The sequence below is a fragment of the Chaetodon auriga genome, chromosome 4 (assembly GCF_051107435.1).
Source record: "Chaetodon auriga isolate fChaAug3 chromosome 4, fChaAug3.hap1, whole genome shotgun sequence".
Classification (NCBI taxonomy): Eukaryota; Metazoa; Chordata; class Actinopteri; order Chaetodontiformes; family Chaetodontidae; genus Chaetodon; species Chaetodon auriga.
In genome coordinates, this window is record NC_135077.1 from 11,224,981 (window position 1) to 11,244,905 (window position 19,925).

Genomic DNA, 19,925 nt, shown 5'->3' on the forward strand with positions numbered 1-19,925 from the left:
ACAAGTGCAAAATAATAACTCGACACACACAGCCTTTTTAACACCTGAAATTGATCTTACTCAACCTGGTGCACCACATTCGCACCCATCATGTCGGTGGTGTTCAATAAGAACTTTATTCTGTCCTCCTCACACTTCATGGGCAGATGACGGCTGTTATTGCTCCAGCAAATACTTCTACAAAGACTTTTCTGTAATATTCATGTGATATCTTTCTAAATGTAACATGATATAGACGCAGTAAGGGTATTAGTTGTGTTGTTGGTACAGCCGGAATCAGCGTACACCCTCTCAGAATATGCCAAAACTCCACCATCCTCCCTTCAATGTGCTCACTGACAGGGCGCATCCTCACACGAGCAACCACGCATGCGTCAACGACGGAGACTCCTGATTTGACAGCGCTCAGCCCACAATATAGCAAGGCTTTCCGTTACTAGCGCACCATCATCTGCACCTGCCTACTTTGTTGTTGTGGTTCGAGCGCTGGGAGGGGTCATTATTTCGCAGGGAGCCATAGGAGGGGGAGGCATTTCCCAGACACCGACAGAAGCGTGTAGCCTCAGATTCAGCACCACAGGATTGAGGAAAGCATCCGGATTGAGTCGATTCTGACTGTTCACCGTGGGTCACACTACCAGGAGGACACCATTTTTTGGGGGAATACTCAGTGAAACCAGGCGCAGTAACTTACACAGTTTGCGGACCTGCAAGAGGTGTCATCTCCAACGGTTAAAGGTGCGTAACGTTAGTTAGTCGTTTGAATGCTGTGGTTTTTCAACTGGATGATTTTTTGCTAGCAGCCTTGTAGCATTTCACTTGCTGCACTGACTGACCCGCTGCACGTTACTGCTAACATTAGCTTAGGCGAGGTCCGCCTTTTCATTCATCATTGTGCTTAAGCTAGTTGGCTGGGTAGCGCGAATAAACCCCCAGACCGAAATACTTGTAATACTTGTACTACAGCTTGAAACAAAACATGCTTCCGTGGCGTCAGTTTGCTGAGCCGAGCGGTTCTCGTTCGCTGTAAATCTGTGTTGCCGACTTTGCTAACGGTATCTAAAACCGCACACCGAGCACTGCTATCCAGTGAGCCCAGTGCTGAAAGCCTGCTCTGACTGACTTATGTGAGCTTGCCGGGCAGAGACAAGCTAGGCTGCTAGGCTAGAACGGCTAAGCTAACTGACACCGGCGAGTCTCATCCTAGTAAAATAACGGTCCCACATCTGCGTTAACGGCTGTTAAATCCTCCAGGAGCTGGGCAGAAACCCGTCCGTGTATTCACTCACTGAAAGACCGTTTATCACCTGTCCCCTTGGAGTGTTTGGAGCGCTCTTACATTTCTTTTGTCTGATAATTTTTGCCTCTTTGTTTATTTGACATTCTTGCGTACCTTCAAATAAACTCGCCGCTCGTTTTCTGTCGCACGAGTTTCAAGTCAGACGAATCCGTTGCGAATTATTTTGAATTCTTTGCTGCGCCTTCGTGCTTGATTCGAGGCTGGTAAGTAGCGAAGTACACAGCCTTGCCTTGCCTCACCCTGCGAGTGGAACGCTACTTTGTAGTCAAGTCTCCGTTAGCTCTTTTAACAATGATAACAATTAGTTTAAGTAAGCTGGCAGGCTGCGTAAAACACTGCTGATTCAAGCGTTACAGGGGTCAGTGTGTGCCATTACGGAGCAGGAGAGACGTTCAATCGCTGATAAATATCCCCTCTCCGCCTCGCATGTTCCACGCTGCAGCACGCTGTTGCCTCAGTCAAACTGTGATTAAAATACCCTCCCGTTCATTGCAATTTCCGTTGTAAAATTGTAATTAAGAGTTGTATGTGTGTTTTGGTTCGCCGTGTGGGCTCGTTTGCATGCATCCCTCAGGATAAGGGCAGTCTGCATTCAACAACACAGTGCAGCAGGAGTCAGACCACAGCTTTTTTGACCTAGTGTACCCAGTGTAGTTTGACACATTCTCTTCCTGTAACTGGATATATGGAATCCCAGAGGCCTCTAGGGGTCACATAGTGGCTGTATTTAGAAACTAAACTTTTGATTGGCAAGGAGGCATGCTGAGACTCACTGTCAGGGCTGTGCCGGTCTGCTCCCCCATATGTCAGTTTATGACACAGCCTGCAAAGGATGAGGCAAAAATAAGCCAATGATTTCTTAGTTGTGTCATGTGCTGTGTCTTTTGGCTTTTAAGTTTTAGAGAAAAGTTGTAGAGAAGAACTTTCAGAAGGAAATACATTGTGGTTGCGGTATTTTTTTTCCCCTCCATAATAAACACAATCATAATGACATCACATGAATGAAAAAAGATCAGTCAAGTGCTGCAGCTTTCATATTCACTGATTCTCTCAAACGTTTTTTTGTTACTTGATTCATGATTTATAATTTCTTAAAAAAAAATGCTAATGCCAATCACAATTCCCCAGAGCTCAAGAAGACGTCTTTAAATTTCTTGTTTGTGAGACGAATAGTCCAACCTCCAAACATATAAAATTTCTAAATTAAATATGTGCGCAAAGCAGCAAATACTGACATTTAAGAAAGTGGGATCAGCTGTTGTCTGACATTTTAGCTTGTAAAATGACTTAATTAATTGATTTGTAAATTTGTGGTCAGTTAAGTTTCAATTAGTTACTTACGATGCATTTCCATTCACAGTCGGAAAACAATATGATGAGTGAAAATTTGCGCGATAGATTTTGCTGAACAAGAACTATTTACATAACTGAAGATGACTTTTACTCAATACTGACGGGAGGCAGATGAGAGCTGTGATTTCAAGCTGCCATGCCTCTTCTCTGCCCTTTGGGAACTAACTACATATGTGTATCACTGTCTAACCATCTGCTTAAGACCATCACATGCAAGGCTTATCAATTTAACATTCAGGATAATTTTTCTGTCATTTCACAGTAGACTGCATCCATATTCAGAATTATGCTAATGCTACATGGTTAACCATTGCTCAGCGTGTTCTAGTAGTCGCCATGACAGTTTATCATTATTGTTTTCTTGTCATCACTTTGATAGTCTGGACAAACTTAACAGACAATTTGGTGTGATTTTTGAAAGTAAAGCACTTTTTTTTTTTGTTCCTGGCTGAGCAAAATCAGTCTTGTTTGAGTTAATTTTAATTCGGCAGCACACTTATTCTCAGCTCGTATGTGGCCCATCTGTTATTCCTCATTTCATAATGGCGAATTACAAGCTTTGACATCCACCTGTATGTAATCATTTAAAATGTTTTGGCTTAGTTATTGTATGCCTTTTGCAATATAAAGCCTGTTTGTATTGCTGGGGATAAGGAAAAGCCATAAATTAGGGGTGAATCAATGGCAGTCAGAGTGCATTGTGTTCTCGGTCTCCTGGGAGAGGAAGCAATATTGGCTGAACACCATGGAACCCCCTGTTGTTGTTCTGAAGCAGAGCTTAAACGTAGCCATGGTACCCCTGCTAGCTGGAACAGGATTGCCTCTCCTCTTAGGCTTTCTCTCACTCCCGCTCTTGCACAAATGTTTGATACTGTTTAAGAGATGAGAGATGAGGCAGACAACACAGAACAATCAATAGTTTTATTGCTCTTGTCTACCACATCAATTTCAACTCTCCTAACCCCAGGGTTTGTATTACCCTATGCTGCACTGCATTGTCCAACTGCATTGAACTGACAGCAAACATAAGGTTTTTGTCAACATGTGTATTTTCTCATCTTTTACTAACATAACATACTGGTAACACATCGTGTGTTGCTGGGGACACTTGATAACTCTTACTTAGCCTCCTCAACAGCATGTGACTCAGATATATGTTAGATTGGCTTCATGAATCTACTGTTTCCTTAACTGTTTTTATGACATTATCCCACATACGGGAATAAAAAAGAAAAGAGAGAAAAGAGCACTTTATTGTTTCGTGGGGGACAATAAAGTGGATGATCCAGCAGAGCCTGAAAGTATAGTGTCAGCAGCATCTTGGTGCAGCAAGAAAAAACGAGGTTATTCTCTTAAGTTCCTTTTCATGTCTATTAGTCTGCCTGAGACCACACCCACACCCACAATGCACAGCAAAAGAGCTGTTGCAGTGAAAGTTTACATTGTTATAGCCGAGCTTCATTCTCTATAGGACTATCATTAAAAAATCAATCCATCCTATCCTTCCATTACTCAGAAATCAGCAGGTGGGTGTGGTAGAATAACATTTCACCAAGAAACTGCTCACAAAGCATTGCAAGTCATCAGAAGTAACGCTGGTGTTTTGTCTATTTCTTGTGAAGCTAATAGAATTTAAATAAATCAAAAGTGCAAAAATATATGCACCCTTTGTGTCATTACAGCTTGACTTGTGTGGAAATATTTAATCAAAATTTAATATCTTATGATGCTCAGATCTTATATTCAGGTTGGAGATGAATTTTTAACATTGCTACAGACTTGAAAGTTTAGGGTGGATTCAGAATCAGTATGGAATATGAGGATGACTTGATCTGGTCTCCAGGTCTTACGCTGCACTCATCTCCTGTATGTGTTGTATTGGTTTTATGCTGCTTGTGATCTACAACCCTGATTCCCAAACAGTTGGGATGCTGTGTGAAATGTAATAAAATGCAATCATTTGCAAAAGAACTGTGTTTACCGACAGTGGTTTCTCAGTCAATGTGTACAATCATTCCACTCCATTCTTGCTTGTGAATGACTGAGCCTTTCCAGGATGCTTGTTTCATACCCAATCATGATACTATCACCTGTTACCAATGAACCTGTTTACTTGTGGAATGTACCAAACAGGTATTTTTGGAGCATTCCACATCTTTTGTTTCATTCCTCGTCTTTTGTTGCTCCTGTCCCAAATTGTTTGAAACGTGTTGCTGCTTCAAATTCAGAATATGTATAGATTTTACAAAAATCAATGTTGATGACGTAAAACATTAAATATTGCATATGTACTGTTTTCAATTCAGCGTATAGCAAAAAGGATTAACAAATGATGACATTCTGTTTTATATATGTTTTACACAAAACTCCAACTCTCCATGCTCAGACATTTTTTGAGAAGTCTACCCTATATCCCTGGTGCTAACTGGTATCAGATACTGGTTAATAAAGTCCAAAGGGCTATGGTATGGTAAGGTTAGGTGACTCAAACTACTTGGTTAAGGCTAGGGCTAACTGCAGGTCAGGGGTTTTACGTTCATAACATGGTTTGGGTTAATCTTACTACTTGTATTGTACTGTTAGATTGTGCACTGGTTAATATGCTAGAGGTTTTGATATAATGGTTTTTGATGTTAATGGGGCATACAGTAATCTCGGGAACATGCAATAGATGTGCTCACATTGGCAAAGGGCTTCCAGCTGATAACAGTTGTTGTTGGAAAACTTCAAACAAGCAAAGAATGAAAAATCAAGCAGCTCTGTTTACAAAAGTAAAGTTGTTTTATGGTAGCAGCTCTAGTTAAGGGGTGAAATTACTTGTGATAAGGTTTTAGTCGCATCAGCGGAGACACTCATGGACAGATAGCAAAAGGAGTTCGTATCCCCTAAGAACTGAGAGAGTAGAATTTCTCAGCAGACAGCACCTTTTCTCATTGAGATGTTGTTATGGGATTATGATGCCAAGCTGCTGCCAAGAATTTTCACTACAGTTTTTAATGATTCTCCTTCAGCCTCCCACAGACGTCACAGTTTCTGGGGGAAAGTAATTGATTTTGAAGACCAAATTGTTAATAGTATTTTTCTTTTGTTGGTTGCTGTTCCTGTCGGTTCTGTGTACGAAGTGACAGCAAAGCCTTTGTTCACAAATTCAGGCAGAACCACCTCAGTAATTCTCAGAATTTATCCAGCTGAAGTGGATCATTTCATCACCTTTATAGCTGGCTACGTCTCACTCTAAGAATTCATGTTATTCATGTGGACTAGGATGGCTTGAACTGTGAGCATCAAAGATAGTCTTTTTGAAGTTGGAGCTGCATGTCAAAGTCACTGTGAATCTTGTAGTCATGGGAAGACATGGATTCGCTTCGAGGCATGTCAGTGGTCCAGTAGAGCTTGATGTTGTCATTGGAAGTTGTCATAATGGTGAACATAGATTTTTTTTGTCAACACTAATATGGCCTTAATGTTAGGATAATTAAGTAGTGTCTTTAAAGCTTTACATAATGTTGCATCTTCAATGACACAGATATGCTTCTTCCTACAGGATTTATGTTAAACTTGTATTAGATGGTTGGATGGTTGGGATATGTGAAAATAACCCAGGACACTTACGCTATAAGCAACTGAATTTACTCCCTGTTGTTCATTTACATCATCTTGGTTTCCTTTGTTAAATCAACAACATTCCTCTGGGTGATCTATGTTCTTGTCCTCATCCCCACTCACTGCAAAATATGTCATGTGTCTTTTGGCTTTTAAATTTTAGAGAAAAGTTGTAGAGAAGAACTTTCAGAAGGAAATACATTATGGTTGCGGTATTTTTTTTCCCTCCATAATAAACACAATCATAATGACATCACATGAATGAAAAAAGATCAGTAAAGTGCTGCAGCTAATGAGTACTTTCATATTCACTGATTCTGTCAAACTTTTTTTGTTACTTGATTCATGATTTATAATTTCTTGAAAAAAAATGCTAATGCCAATCACAATTCCCCAGAGCTCAAGAAGACGTCTTTAAATTTCTTGTTTGTGAGGCGAATAGTCCAACCTCCAAACATATAAAATTTCTAAATTAAATATGTGCGCAAAGCAGCAAATACTGACATTTAAGAAAGCGGGATCAGCTGTTGTCTGACATTTTAGCTTGTAAAATGACTTAAACAGTTAATTGATTTGTAAATTTGTGGTCAGTTAAGTTTCAATTAGTTTCTTGCAATGCATTTCCATTCACAGTTGGAAAACAATATGAGGAGTGAAAATTTGCGCGATAGATTTTGCTGAACAAGAACTATTTACATGACTGAGGATGACTTTTACTCAATACTGACGGGAAGCTGATGAGAGCTACAATTATTTTTTATAACACTGAGCCGTTATTCAAGTCACGATTAGAGCGTGGGTGCAGATGCCAGTCAAGGACTGTGACTGGTCAAGACCACAGTTTATAAACTAGTTTCTGTGAGCCTCAACAGTCCTGAGATGAGTGTCACTTCCATAGAAACAGGTATCTGGTGAATTTTGCAGATGTGGCATGTAGGCATCGATGAATGGGCACTGACAATGCAGTTTGGTGAACTGTGCATAATGTGTGTGCAAACATTCAATGTCACTCTCACTTGCACAATCATTGTTTCTCTAACCATGAGAGGTCAAGTTAACACATTTCTGGCACTGGGAAGTTCTAGTCTGTCTACCTCCTGTTCTGTCAAAAACAAATCTGTGCAGAGGGCCTTGCCAGGGGCCATTCAGGTCTTTCATCCTCACAGTTGTATCTCTCTGAGGCCTCACTTGTCTCTTTCATACTCTCACTATCCACCCCCACCATAGGCTACATCTGGTACCAGTGTGGGCCCCCAAGTGTAGACCCAGCTCCTCCCCCATAGTGTGTGTGTGTGTGCTCTGTCTTGGTGCATTAACTTTTCCACTGGGTAACCGCCTTTCTTCACTCCTCTTACTGAAAATGTATCTGCTGACCAGGCACGATTTTCGGGTATGACATCCGGGGCTTGACCAAAAGTTAAATACATACATTTCATGCAATGAACCTCTTAAGTCAAGATAAGATAGATCTTCTCTATAAATACAACAAGAACTGGGGTGCTAAGGCTTAGAATGTGCCAGCTGCTCTTGATTTCCACAGAAATGCCTCACAGTGCAACAAGCGCATACATTTTTCAGTCTACCCACTTTCTCAGAAATTATCCTCATGTTTGTGTAGTTTTGCTTTCTGTTATACTCCATTCTCTCTCCATCTCCTTCAGTCACTCACAGTTACCCAATATTATCCCACTATTTTATCCGATTAAAAGAGCAAAGGAACCTTTGCTATCTTAGCTATCTGAACATGACGTTAAAATTCCAGTGGCTGACGTATTTTCAGGTTCAGTTGACATCGAAGTTGTGGTAACTGATGCGGAGGTAATGTTTTCATATATAGCTGCGCCGATCTCTTTCGTTTTTATGGAAATGTTTTTAATGCCATTCTTCTGGCTCTGGATCCCACCCACAAAGGTCTGGTTGGCTCGCTTGTTTCTAACCTGAGAAACAGCTGTCGGTGAGCACAGCAACAGACCTGTTTGAATTACTGTAAAGAATCATAGATGTGGGCAGCGATGGCAGTGGCTCTTAAATGATGTTTCATCTTGAGCTGAAATTGTCATTATTGGTGTTGACTGTGTTGTGTGTCTCATGGCGTGAGCAGCCCACTCAAAAACTTGTGTGACTTCATGTCATCCTGAAGCTGAACAATGATAACCGTCCCCCATCTTCTGTCTCCTGAAGCCAACACGCACAGCCCATATAATGTCTTCAAGACGTGGGGCTGTGCTAAAGATAGTCAGGGCTTGAGCAGAGAATAAATAAGCCAAGCAAGGCCAGCCATGCTGACATGTTGAACATCCACGAAAGACATTTAAGGAATGCGGTCTTCATGCTTGTTTCTAGCTCTTATAATTGCTTCCTCACTTGTTAAATATGGCTTCTGTTGTTGCATCTGTGTATTTATATTTTATTAATATTTTTTGGTATATTGTCATATCTTTGAAAATAACAGTTTTTGGGCATAGGTTTTTACAGAACGTTATAAATTCACAATGACACTATGAATCTAACTTGTAAAATTGATCAGGCATTCCACTCTTTCAGTGATTTGAACCTACCACCCCAAAAGGCACACAACACAGGATAATTTTACATGTCCACCGCTGAAAATGATGATTTGAAATACAGAATGTGCTACAAGACAGCAGATGGCTGTGCTAAATTTCTGCAGTATGATAAATTGAAGATTAAACATAACCACAAGCAGTAATAAAAGGGGTTTAAAAGTCAGTTTTTTTTCATATAGCCCAAAATCTTAAATTTGTTTCAGAGGACTTAACATTCTGTAAGCCCTTGCAACAGTCTTTTGATTTCATCACATATTCAAATCCACACATTTAAAGCACTTTCCAGTTGAAAATAATTTAAAGTTTAGTTTTTAAATAGATCATTTTGAGCATGCAAATGACTTAAAGGTTTTAGAAGTGCCAGACTGCATATGCAGTATGCACATTCTTTATAACTGTATGCCACTGTCACACACAAACTCAATGTCTGATGTGGGATTATAAACCTGTTTTTGACCCATTTATACCAGGGCACTGTCATGGGATTAACCCATGACATTAGTTTGGTTTATCCATCTCATGACAGTACCCAGTAATAGGACCTAGTCTTTGGTATATTGGAAAATATTTCCACACTGTCCATGTTTTACTAATAAACTACAGAATAGTATGAGATTTAAGATGTGCAGTAATGTTGACCCTTATTTCCTTAACATTGCTTGTTGCGATCATTGTTTATAGAATGAATATGGCAGGGGAGTGAGAAAAAGGCATTATTTTATAGTTCCTTATTTTAGATCACCTTATGGAGCTTTAATGCAACAACTTGCACAATCATATCCAATTATCTGTGAGATTAAGAAGAGCTGAGCTTTTAGTTAAGATGTTTCTAAGTCACTGCCAATATCTGCTGTAATGTTATAGCAATCCTACATCAACAAACAAATGGCCATTTTATACGGCAGGCATTAAAGAAACTTTTGTTCCTCTTTCAAATCAAAGCTGAGCATTGTCTGCTATATCGACAGCCGGGCTGCAAAGCTAGGTCAGATGACACTCAGTATCCCATTCAGACCAATGGCAAATTAACATCCTGTCACAACATTTGTGTGGAATGGCTCTTAGAAAGCTATGCAGCTGCCAGAAGTTCAAATACAAAGTTTTTAAATTTAGGTTCTATCAATAGCGTTTAACAAACAGATGTTAAATTGGTGTTTGAAAAGAAGCATTTTGGATAATGAAATAAAGGAGAATAGCAGATTCATTCATCAGTGAAACTCACTTGGGTGGGATTATTTTAACAGTGTGGATAGACACCACTGTATGAGATGCAGTGTTTTGTTCAGATGACAAAGATTTAACATGATTAAAGGTGCCAAAATGTATGTTTACATTTTGTGTATCTCACCAGTAGGCATAGTGTGTATCCCCTTGGGCCATTCTCATTTACAACAGTTGCAAAGTTTGTTTTTGAAATATTTTAAATCCTGCATTGTTAAACATCCATGTTTACTTCCTAGCAGTCCTCTTCTTCTTTGCCTTGTTTATTTGCTGTATTTCTATGTTCATTTGGCATTTTCCTGCACTAATTATTGATCAGCAGAATCCACTTGTGCAGACACAATACAAAAACATAAAAACCTTGCTCCATAGCACCGCTAGTAGTTAAAAACTCCACAGGGTACCTTCAAAACCCTGTTCCTGCTCATAATTTCTGTCAAATAAATAACTGGGAGAGCATTTGATAAGATTCCTGCAAGGTTGTGAATTTTGCCATGCTTAAGTAATTAACCCAATTGTTTTAAACCTGATCAGTTTGGCACAAAAATGTGATTACAATGGAAAGCAGTCGTCTCCTCAGCTCTGGCCAGTTTATATTGAGACTGATGCATTGCTGTATAGTTGCGGGAAAAGAGGGATTTGCCTTTGAAGTTTGAATGATATTTGCTCTAGCTGTGCATAGCCATGCATTCAAGAGTTAATCTTGGTAATTAGTTTGGACATATCCAAGTGTTCACCATATGCTTTGACTGCAACATCCAACCAGTATACTCCACCAGGTATACACTTAATTTGTTCTTTGAGATTCTTACTTTTGGCATTCAGACTTGGTGTGTGTCTGGACCTTGTTCTGTATTTCAGCAGAAATGGTTTGCACAATTTGTTTAAACTGCTGAAGGTGCTGTATCCAGTTGTGCAGAAGGGGCATTTTCCATTCACAAACACCCGCAATATGAACAGAACTGATAACTGAATTTAGCAGGCAGCAAGCGGCAAATTCCAAGTGAGGTTGACAGTGTGTCAGTGTTACCATATCTGGGTATTTGGAATGTTGAAGCCCTCATAGCCTATGCCTTTATGTATTTTTCCACTTCTTCTGATAACCATGTTTTAACCATTAATAATTTTATATAATTAATCTGCAACTCATCGAGGCAACTGCATGACGAAATGTCTTAAAATCTTCTGGTGACAACATAGGATGTTAAATATCTGTGCCTACACCAACAAGTGCTGCAGTCTCACATCGATGTTCTTTTTAGAATTGTGGTGGTGTATAATGCGGTTGAGACAAGATGTCAACATGAATGAGGCGTCTTCTGCTAAGGATGACCTTTGTGCTGAGATGGGCTGTATCTATAGGACAAAAGAGGATAAGACTGGGTTTTTGAAAGACAGTGGTCAACACATGATCTGACAGACAATGTATTTCAAAGGAGTTTGAGGTGTCCTGATATAGGACTTTAATGGACACATTCCAGCCAATTGGAGGCAGGTGTTTTCAGAAGACATGGTTTAAGAGTGTTTATTCAACTTTGCAGCGTGTGCATTATGTTTTTAAGGAAGGCTTTTGAATTCCTGAGAGAATATGGCTGCTTTGAGAATTTCACAGGTTGTGCTCCACTTTGATCAGCCTATTTTGGCCGCCATGAGAACATAGCTCTGGAGAGCAGCGATATGACAGGTTGAGCCTTGACTTCTGCTTTTAGAGACTCCCCCACTGCTCCACGCAAGTGTGTGTATGTGCTTAACTCTGCTCTGAATCTGGGTCAGTGCAGTGCCGGCATATTAACTTTCCATAATGACAAATGACAGGGATTGTAGTCACAAAGTTAGTGTTGTATGGTAAAGGAGCTCTGATGCCCATTTTATGCAGTGCAAGCAGAGTTTAAACTTTTGAATAGTTTTATCTGTGACAAATATGCATGTATTTTCAAAACTCCAGGGCTAAGAATGTCAAGTTCTGTCTGTCTGAAAGCCCACAGTATAGACAACTGTAAAGACTTTCTTATGCTCATATTGTAGTGAGACAAAGAATCAGCTTAACAAACACTGGGAGTCCATCTGTCTCAGCTGTGTGGCAAAATTCAGCTCATGTCTGCATATATGAAGACATCTGTCAGCTAATGAAAGATTCTCAACTTGACTATTAAACATAAAGTATTAACAAGCTGTCACTCTCAAAGACTGCCTGGTTGTGCAATTTCTGCCATTTTTTTAAAACATTTTGTCCTTGATTTTATAAAGAACTATTAAGCGGTGAAGCTGCTGTCCTTAGCAACACAGGTATATAGACACACATTAAACCTAGAAACTGCTTTCTGTGAATCTGATCAACTAGGATGTAATTCCACAAAATTATACCCTTTAACCTCCTAATTGTTAATTTATTTTCTCATGCATTTGTTGCGTAAATGTAGTGTTGTTGCTACATGTAAATAAACATTAGGATTTTAAAGATACTAAGCCCTGCTTGGTTTAGCACTTGGTTTGACCTTATTTCTCTACTCCCTGAATGCTTATCATGTATTAACCTCATTTGTTAATACATTCATGGTAGTGAAGTTAATCCATGTCAACATGGACCCACAGAGGGAGTAGTCTTGATTTTGATTATTTCTTTAAGACCACCAAACAAGATATAAGTTAAGAGATCGTGATCCCAAAGGAACAAACTAAAATCACACCGCTTAGGGAGCTTTTAATATCCAGTTGAAATACTTGAGATGTGAGAAGCATTAATTAATTATTAGAGTTTAACATCATTTACAAAATGGGAATGTCTTTGCCAGCATCAGTGACATTTTCATGTGTTGATTTCACATAGTGAGAGACAACCTACGATGTGACATACAGATATTAAGGTTCTAATCTACATTTTGAGCTCAACCTCCATCAAAATGTACATACATAATCATGCTGATTGGCTTTTGCATCTATATTTTGTGGAGGATACTTTCAATATTCAAAAGCTCAATTTCGAACAAATTCAGTGCAACTCTTACACTATAATACATGAGATGCAGTGAGCCGTCACATAGGCATGTGTCAACAATGCCAAGCCATCAGTGGTTAGAGAGAGAGTGTCTTACCCTGTCTTTTTATCTTCCCGTGTCGTGTCACCCTGCAGTGTGTCTTCAGTAGGCAGTCATACGAGGTCATAAAGTTGACGTTGCTCCACTTGCTTCCCGTGCGTCAGCTGCTACTGCAGGCAAGATGGTAGATTAGTCTTCAGATTTGTTGTCCTTGTAGAGTAAAGCAGCTGCTTTTTACAAAGTCAACAACCAGCCTTATCTTTGCTGGTAATTTTTTAAATCGACAGTGTAGAACGGACAATACCTCCACACACTGCTTCTCCCATCTGCACGGCATGGTGAGGCCAGCAGTCTGTCAGGGTTAAAACTCACAAACAGCCATGTGCACACATGTACAGCATGGGCAGTTTTGAATTTCCTCACCTGCATGTTTTCTTAATGTGGTAGGAAACAAAAGTGGTTTTCACGGTTGTGTACATTAATGAAAGCTTTTTGTGCAACAAATCTGCATTTAGGTCTGTCACGTTAGAATTGGGAAGTCTGCTGACCTTTGAAGCAAGCCGTGCGGATATGACTTCCTATGAGAGAGAGAGAGAGACAGAGAGAGAGAGGTGAAGTAGCAGATGGAGCTGTGACAGAGGGCAGGCTGCATTATGCTTCTCCACTGGAGCAGCATTTGTTAGTGTGCAACAGAGTGTGTTTTGAGCTCTTAGATGGAGGGAAGCCTGCTTGCAGATCTTATGTATTTTGATTTGATGACGCGATGAATTAAAGTATTTAATTGTGTGAGCATACATTGACAAACTACAGTGAACGAATGTGGTTTACAGTCTTTCCATCCTTGTATGTACATGATGTAGTGAAAATTAGTATATACATTTTTGTGCATTGCTGGAGCACATTAGCGTGGGAGTGCTTATGTAATAGAATACAAACATGTGTAAATACATTATTTAGATGTATACTTCCCAGTTAATTTGATACACAGTGTAATACACCATAAAGTGAAATATTCATTTTATAGGCATGGTGAAATGTATCTGAATACAGCTCTTGATTTCTTTATTCCAAAATCAGACAAGTAGTATGACTAATGATATTTTTTGAGACACTCAGTCATGTTTAATGATTACAAAACTGCAAGCACCACATACGGCAAAGACAGCAGGGTTTTTTGTTTGTGTTAGGAGGGCCAGCAGTGTTGAATAGTACCAGTGACTGCCATCTGTTTTCTTCGGTATTGCCAATAGGCCGTTGGATGGAGTGGCTCTGTATGACAGGTACTCAATCAATACAGACACACGAACAGAGTTCTGACTCAGCAGAATATCTGTCTCAACTGTCACTGCTGTTACGGGCTATGTTGAGATGCACTCATCATCCATAACTTTTCTTAAACATCAAAGTAGAGCACATGAACAATAGAGGCCCTTGGTATTGTTTATTTCCATCAACACCACCACACATTAGTCACATTCTTGCTTGACAAACTGACACAAATGGTACGAAAAAACAATGTGAGAAACAAAACAAATATTTCAAAGTCCACACAAGATTACAGATTGAGCAAACTGACACTACCTAGTTTAAGGTGTAAGCAAAAATGGCCAACACGTGCACCTTGGTCTCCTTTATGTACAACTAATTTGTATTCATACTTAGATCCTGCTGACAAACGTAATCATGGCCCGGATTATGTTCAGAGCATGGTTTATGTTTTGCTAGTATCACATATAGTTGTCCGGCAGATAAAAAAATCAATGGCCAAAATGTCCAATAGGAATGTGCCAAATAAATAAATAAATCCACTCATTAATAGCATGTTAAATAGCCTAATAGTCTGTGACCTGCAAGATATGTTGCCAAGATAACTTAAATATAAACATATTATATAAAAGTTTGGTTTTGCTTCTGCTGTCATTCACTGAGTGTTTGGTCATGTGACTAAGCGTGGTATGATATTCAAAAGCCTCACACTCAAGCAGCAGCCCTGTGCTTTCGCTCAACAACAGTTAACACGACACGACTTCGACTGAAATGTTGAAGGTGAAGCAGACATCCCTGGGCCAGTTTAGCACTGCCGCAAAAAAGTGCTGCTGCAGCCGAGGCCATCGAGACCACAGAAAAGGCTCAAAATATGAAACAGAAACAATAGATGTCTCAAACCAGAATGGCAGAAATTCTATGGTGATGACATGAAAAGTTGGATAGAATAGACAAAAAGTTCTGCACCATTTGTGAGAGGCCAGTCAGGACAAACGGCTAAAAATTTAAAGTTGTCTGCGCTTAAAGAACACAATCAGCCCTCCGTCCACACATCAGCTGTTCATTTAACACTACGGCAAAGTGCCTTGAACTGTGATAACACGATCAAGTCGAGAAAAGACACGCTTGTCTCGCAGCTGAAAGCCATTTGCCACATTTGAAAAAACACCATTCCATACCATCAGTTTGCTGGGTTAACATATTCACTGAAATCTCCGAAAGCACCTGATTTTGAAAGCAACACAAGTGTGTTCAGACACTGTTTTAAATGGCGTCTACGTTATTTAAAACAGATGTCCTGTAGTTGCTCTGTATGCAGTGCACCATCCACTGTGTGGAGTGGATGGCGCATTGCAAGATTGTCTATTTTGGCATAAAAACAATTGAAATGCGTTGTCAGTGAATATGTTCAGGATCAACATTATTGCGACTTGCCAGGCATGTTAATTTCCAGTATTTCTCATTATCATAATACAAAATGGAATTCGATCGACATTTCCTTCAAAATGTATTGGCTGTTGGTAATTAGCTGTGTACAATTGTAATTTCTAGGTCACAGGGCTCCCATGTGGCAAAATGAAAGGCACATACAATGGATGCTAGCAGTGAAATGCAGTTGCAGATTTGTTACATTGTTGCCATCTGTTTTTGATGTGCGGGAGAAATGTTCACAAGATTTTTACCTTGTAGATATCATCATATTATGTTTTTTTCAACATTCATGACAGGCAGACTGAAATCCTGTTTCTGGATCACTGGTTCTGAGCAGTATTGCTTCCTGTGGTCTTAAAAAAGACCTTCTGCTTCTCTCCCTGGGAGACTTTGGATTTGTGAACTCAGCAGTGAGTTCACGCAAGGTGCAGCTCTTGCCAAAAAGTTGGCCCGGTAGCGTACCACTCAACCATAGCCAGAAGGGACTCGACTGTTGAGCTGCAGTGTAAAAGCACCAATTTCAAGGAATTTGCCTGTACTTGATTTCCTACTTTGTTGGAGGACTCTTATTGCATTGATGAAAGGACCCTCATGCTTGTTTTTTTTTGCAAGATGTCCCTCAGGTGTGTTTGACATTAATCAAAGTATCACGATGGTGTAAATGAATCTGTACCTGGCAAGATTTAATCTGGGAGTTGTTGAAAGGTTACTGGTGTTCACTGTCGTCTGAAAGGACATCTTAATGAACTGTCAGAGGCCTTCTCTGCATCTGTCTGTGCTACTTGTTATTAATGCAGTTGAATTCGACTTGGCCACTTTCTAAATGAGATCATCAGTTTTAGATGTTAGTCAAGCATCAAAACAATGTTGAATTTGTGGAAGTTCATACTAGATTTGACTACTGTGATCTTCCTTTACCTAAAGAACCACAGAAATGTAGGGCCTGCTCATGTTAGCATTCATATTACTGAACAATTAATTTGCACTGTGTCATACTGGACACATCACCATTTAGGTTTGGATAAGGATGGGAACACATCTCTGTGGCTCTGTCTCCTCAGCAACTCTAATTGGCATGCCAGTGCCTTTATCATTGAACATGTGCAATGCTAACCCTGCAGTCAGTCACTTCAAATCTACTCACAGGTCTATCTCACCTGCATGTCTTCTTACTGTGGGACTTTCTTGCCCATTCAACCACCTCTTTCCACCCTCAATATAGGACACAGCATTCTACGAGAGGCATTGGAGGGGTCTAAAATGTGTCAGTGACCTCTTTATAGAAAAGAAGTTTGCCTCCTTTGAACAGCTGTTGAAGAAATTTGATAGACCCAGTTCCCTTTTTTTTTTTTAATATATTTACAGATTAATGATTATATTAAGGGTGCTATCCCACAGTTTTCCAAGAAACCTTTTAACAAAGTGACTGATACCATCATGTCTTCAGACCCAACAGACAAAGGTACAATTTCATTTATGGTTGTTCTGTGGTTTCCAGTGGGGGGGCCATAAAGTGGTTGCCTTTATCACCCTCCTGGCGAGCAGCTTCCTTTGAGGTGGAAGGAGGCTGCTCCGCCCTCAGTCTCAGATAAGGGATGTGCTGTTCTAGTGTACACAATGAGGTTCAGAAAAAAAAATTGTCAAAGTGTGGAGATTGTTTTGTGACATTCTTGGCAAAACCCCCACAAAAATAAAGAATGTGTAGCTCTTACACTGCAACTCTGCACAACCCCAGTCATAAACTGGATATACTGTATATTTTTTGCATCTAATGACTCTGATATGACTTAAAAGGCCTATTAAAATACATATTTCATTGAAAGTATAGTTAAAAACAGAATTGTGAAGCCTGTCAGAAATGTACTCTCTGTAAGTATTCTCAGTAGTCAAGTATTCTCTGTCATAGATATATGCCTTTTGTCTGTAACAAAGCAAACCGCTTGAAAATCGGTTGAAAATTCAGCGAGTTAATGATGATTTTAATTGTTGGCAGACCTCCTGCTGCCACAGGCATAAGGTGGCGCTGCTTCACTGTGTCAATATGACGGCTATGCACGCTTTGCAACGCTGTGTCACATGGGTGCTACTGCTACAGACTATTTCAGAGCATGTGTGACATTTATGTTCCTCTATTAAGTGTAATATATTGAGAGACAGCAGGGGTAAGGATGTTTGTTGTGGGGTGGGAATGGTGTTCTTTTTTTCAAGTTTATGTAAGTGTGAAAGAAAGCATTCATGTAGAGCTGCAAGAATTTTTTCAATAACCAAGTAGTCAGTTGACAAAAGCTAAGCAGAAACTGATTCAATAATTGATTTTGATGTTTTGAATTTGAAAAATTGAGAAAAAATACCTGACTTGTCCAGTTTAAGGTTGATGCTTACTTAATTACTGTTCTTTCGTACCGTAATTGAGTAAATGTACTTCGTTTCATGACTCCTCGTGGGAATTAGTGTTTATGGCAGATATTAACCAGTTCACCAGTGATGACATATAGCCTGTAGCCTGTGCAAAGTAACAGTTTACTTGACTGATGCCTGCAATTAACCAGGGGAAAACCAGTTGAGAGCAAAGCTAATCACATACAGTACTGCATGAACACTAGACAAACACAAATAAAATAAGGTGACGTCGCATTTGTAGTTGCCCTGAGACATTTGAGACCTTAACATCCCTGAGATTTCAGGTGAGAACAAAGGATTCAACCTATTTTTACTCTGTATTTCTTACAGGGAGCATGCTTACTGTATTATTTGCTTAAAAGTGAAAACATCTGTGAAATGGCTTCGAGCTGATTCAGGGTCAGGAATAGCATATGTACTTGTCACATCACGGAGAATAAAATCATTAAATCTTAAAGTCTCTATAATAATGCAGTATGCAGTGGAATATTTTCTTGTCTGGAATGTCTAATGCAGAAAATTGGACAATGATCACTTAAGTCTCAGACAAGCACACCACAGGCTGTGAAATGATGGGGGCTGTTCGTTAGGATTATATCTATAAGGTTCTTTCCTCGATTTCTGGTTTCTGGCTGAGTAGGTGAAGAGATGAGATGAGCTGAGCTTAAGACTAACCCATCACCCCGTTTAGATAGAAAATATGTTCGTGATGGCAGGATGCCTCTGCGACGAAAGGAATATTTGTATATATGTGTGTGTGTGTGTATGTATGTATGTATGTATGATTATCGCTCAGCAAATGACAAATTGAACTGGCAGCTGACTACAGCGCATCTTGTCTTGCTGCCACTAACACTATCACTGGCTGGCTACTCCGTGCAAGGCCTATGTTATAATTGGAAAGGATGCAGTCAACTCCTTATCGATGTTTGCAACCTGACTGCGCACTGAAGAGAGCATGTGATTCGTCAAAGCTAGACTTTTCCTCAGGGTGTTGTGGGGCATTGCAGATACAGGACAACAGGCCGCATATCAAAATACACAGGTGTAGACGCCTGATTGTCCTTCACATATGGCCATGACACTGGTAATTCGTCGGCCACAACACAATCGTCTCAAAATCATGCTAGTTGCATGTTGTCTGATATTGTCATTAGCTGAAGCTGCTGGGCACCAGAGTCGCGCAGTGTGTTTGGCTAATGGAGCTAACGGAGATAAAAGGGCCAATGAAGCTAATAACTACACCGACAGCAGGACCGAGAGTTTATGTTCAGAGGCACATGAAGCTTTAAACAGAGAACTGCAGTTTAATGACAACACAACAACACTACACACACACACACACACACACACACAGCTTGGCTAACACCTGGTCGACTGAGGTAATTACGTTACATCCGTTACCAGTTGTCTCTCTGTCATGTCATCAGCATTATTTCAGAGAAGAGCTGACACAAGCAGAACCTAAGGTAATAATATTGTTTAATGGGCAATAAAAAACAAACAGTATCAAGAACACCCTACATTAGGTGACAAATGAGCTGGCTTATAGGAAATGGCAGCATAAAGTGAGCTCGCTACAGATGCCATAGTAACCGCTCAAAGATTGTCGCCATGCCTGCGTCATGATAACAAAACACTGTATGTCATTCAGTCAGCAGTGACAGGATGTCAAATGTTTAGTCTCCGTGTACACAACCCTCATCCTCTCAGTTTTCACTCGCTTTCTCTTGCCAGCATTAACAGTTC

General features: G+C 39.9%; 1 protein-coding gene across 1 annotated transcript in view; it reads left to right on the top strand.

The window, feature by feature from the left end:
- The first annotated feature begins 392 nt into the window (after window positions 1-392).
- ctnna2 (catenin (cadherin-associated protein), alpha 2) overlaps window positions 393-19,925 on the top strand; it is a 320,502-nt gene continuing 300,969 nt past the window's right edge. The window contains exon 1 of the mRNA XM_076727976.1: window positions 393-738. The gene's annotated coding sequence lies outside the window, so the exon portion shown is untranslated. The remainder of the gene's footprint in view (window positions 739-19,925) is intronic.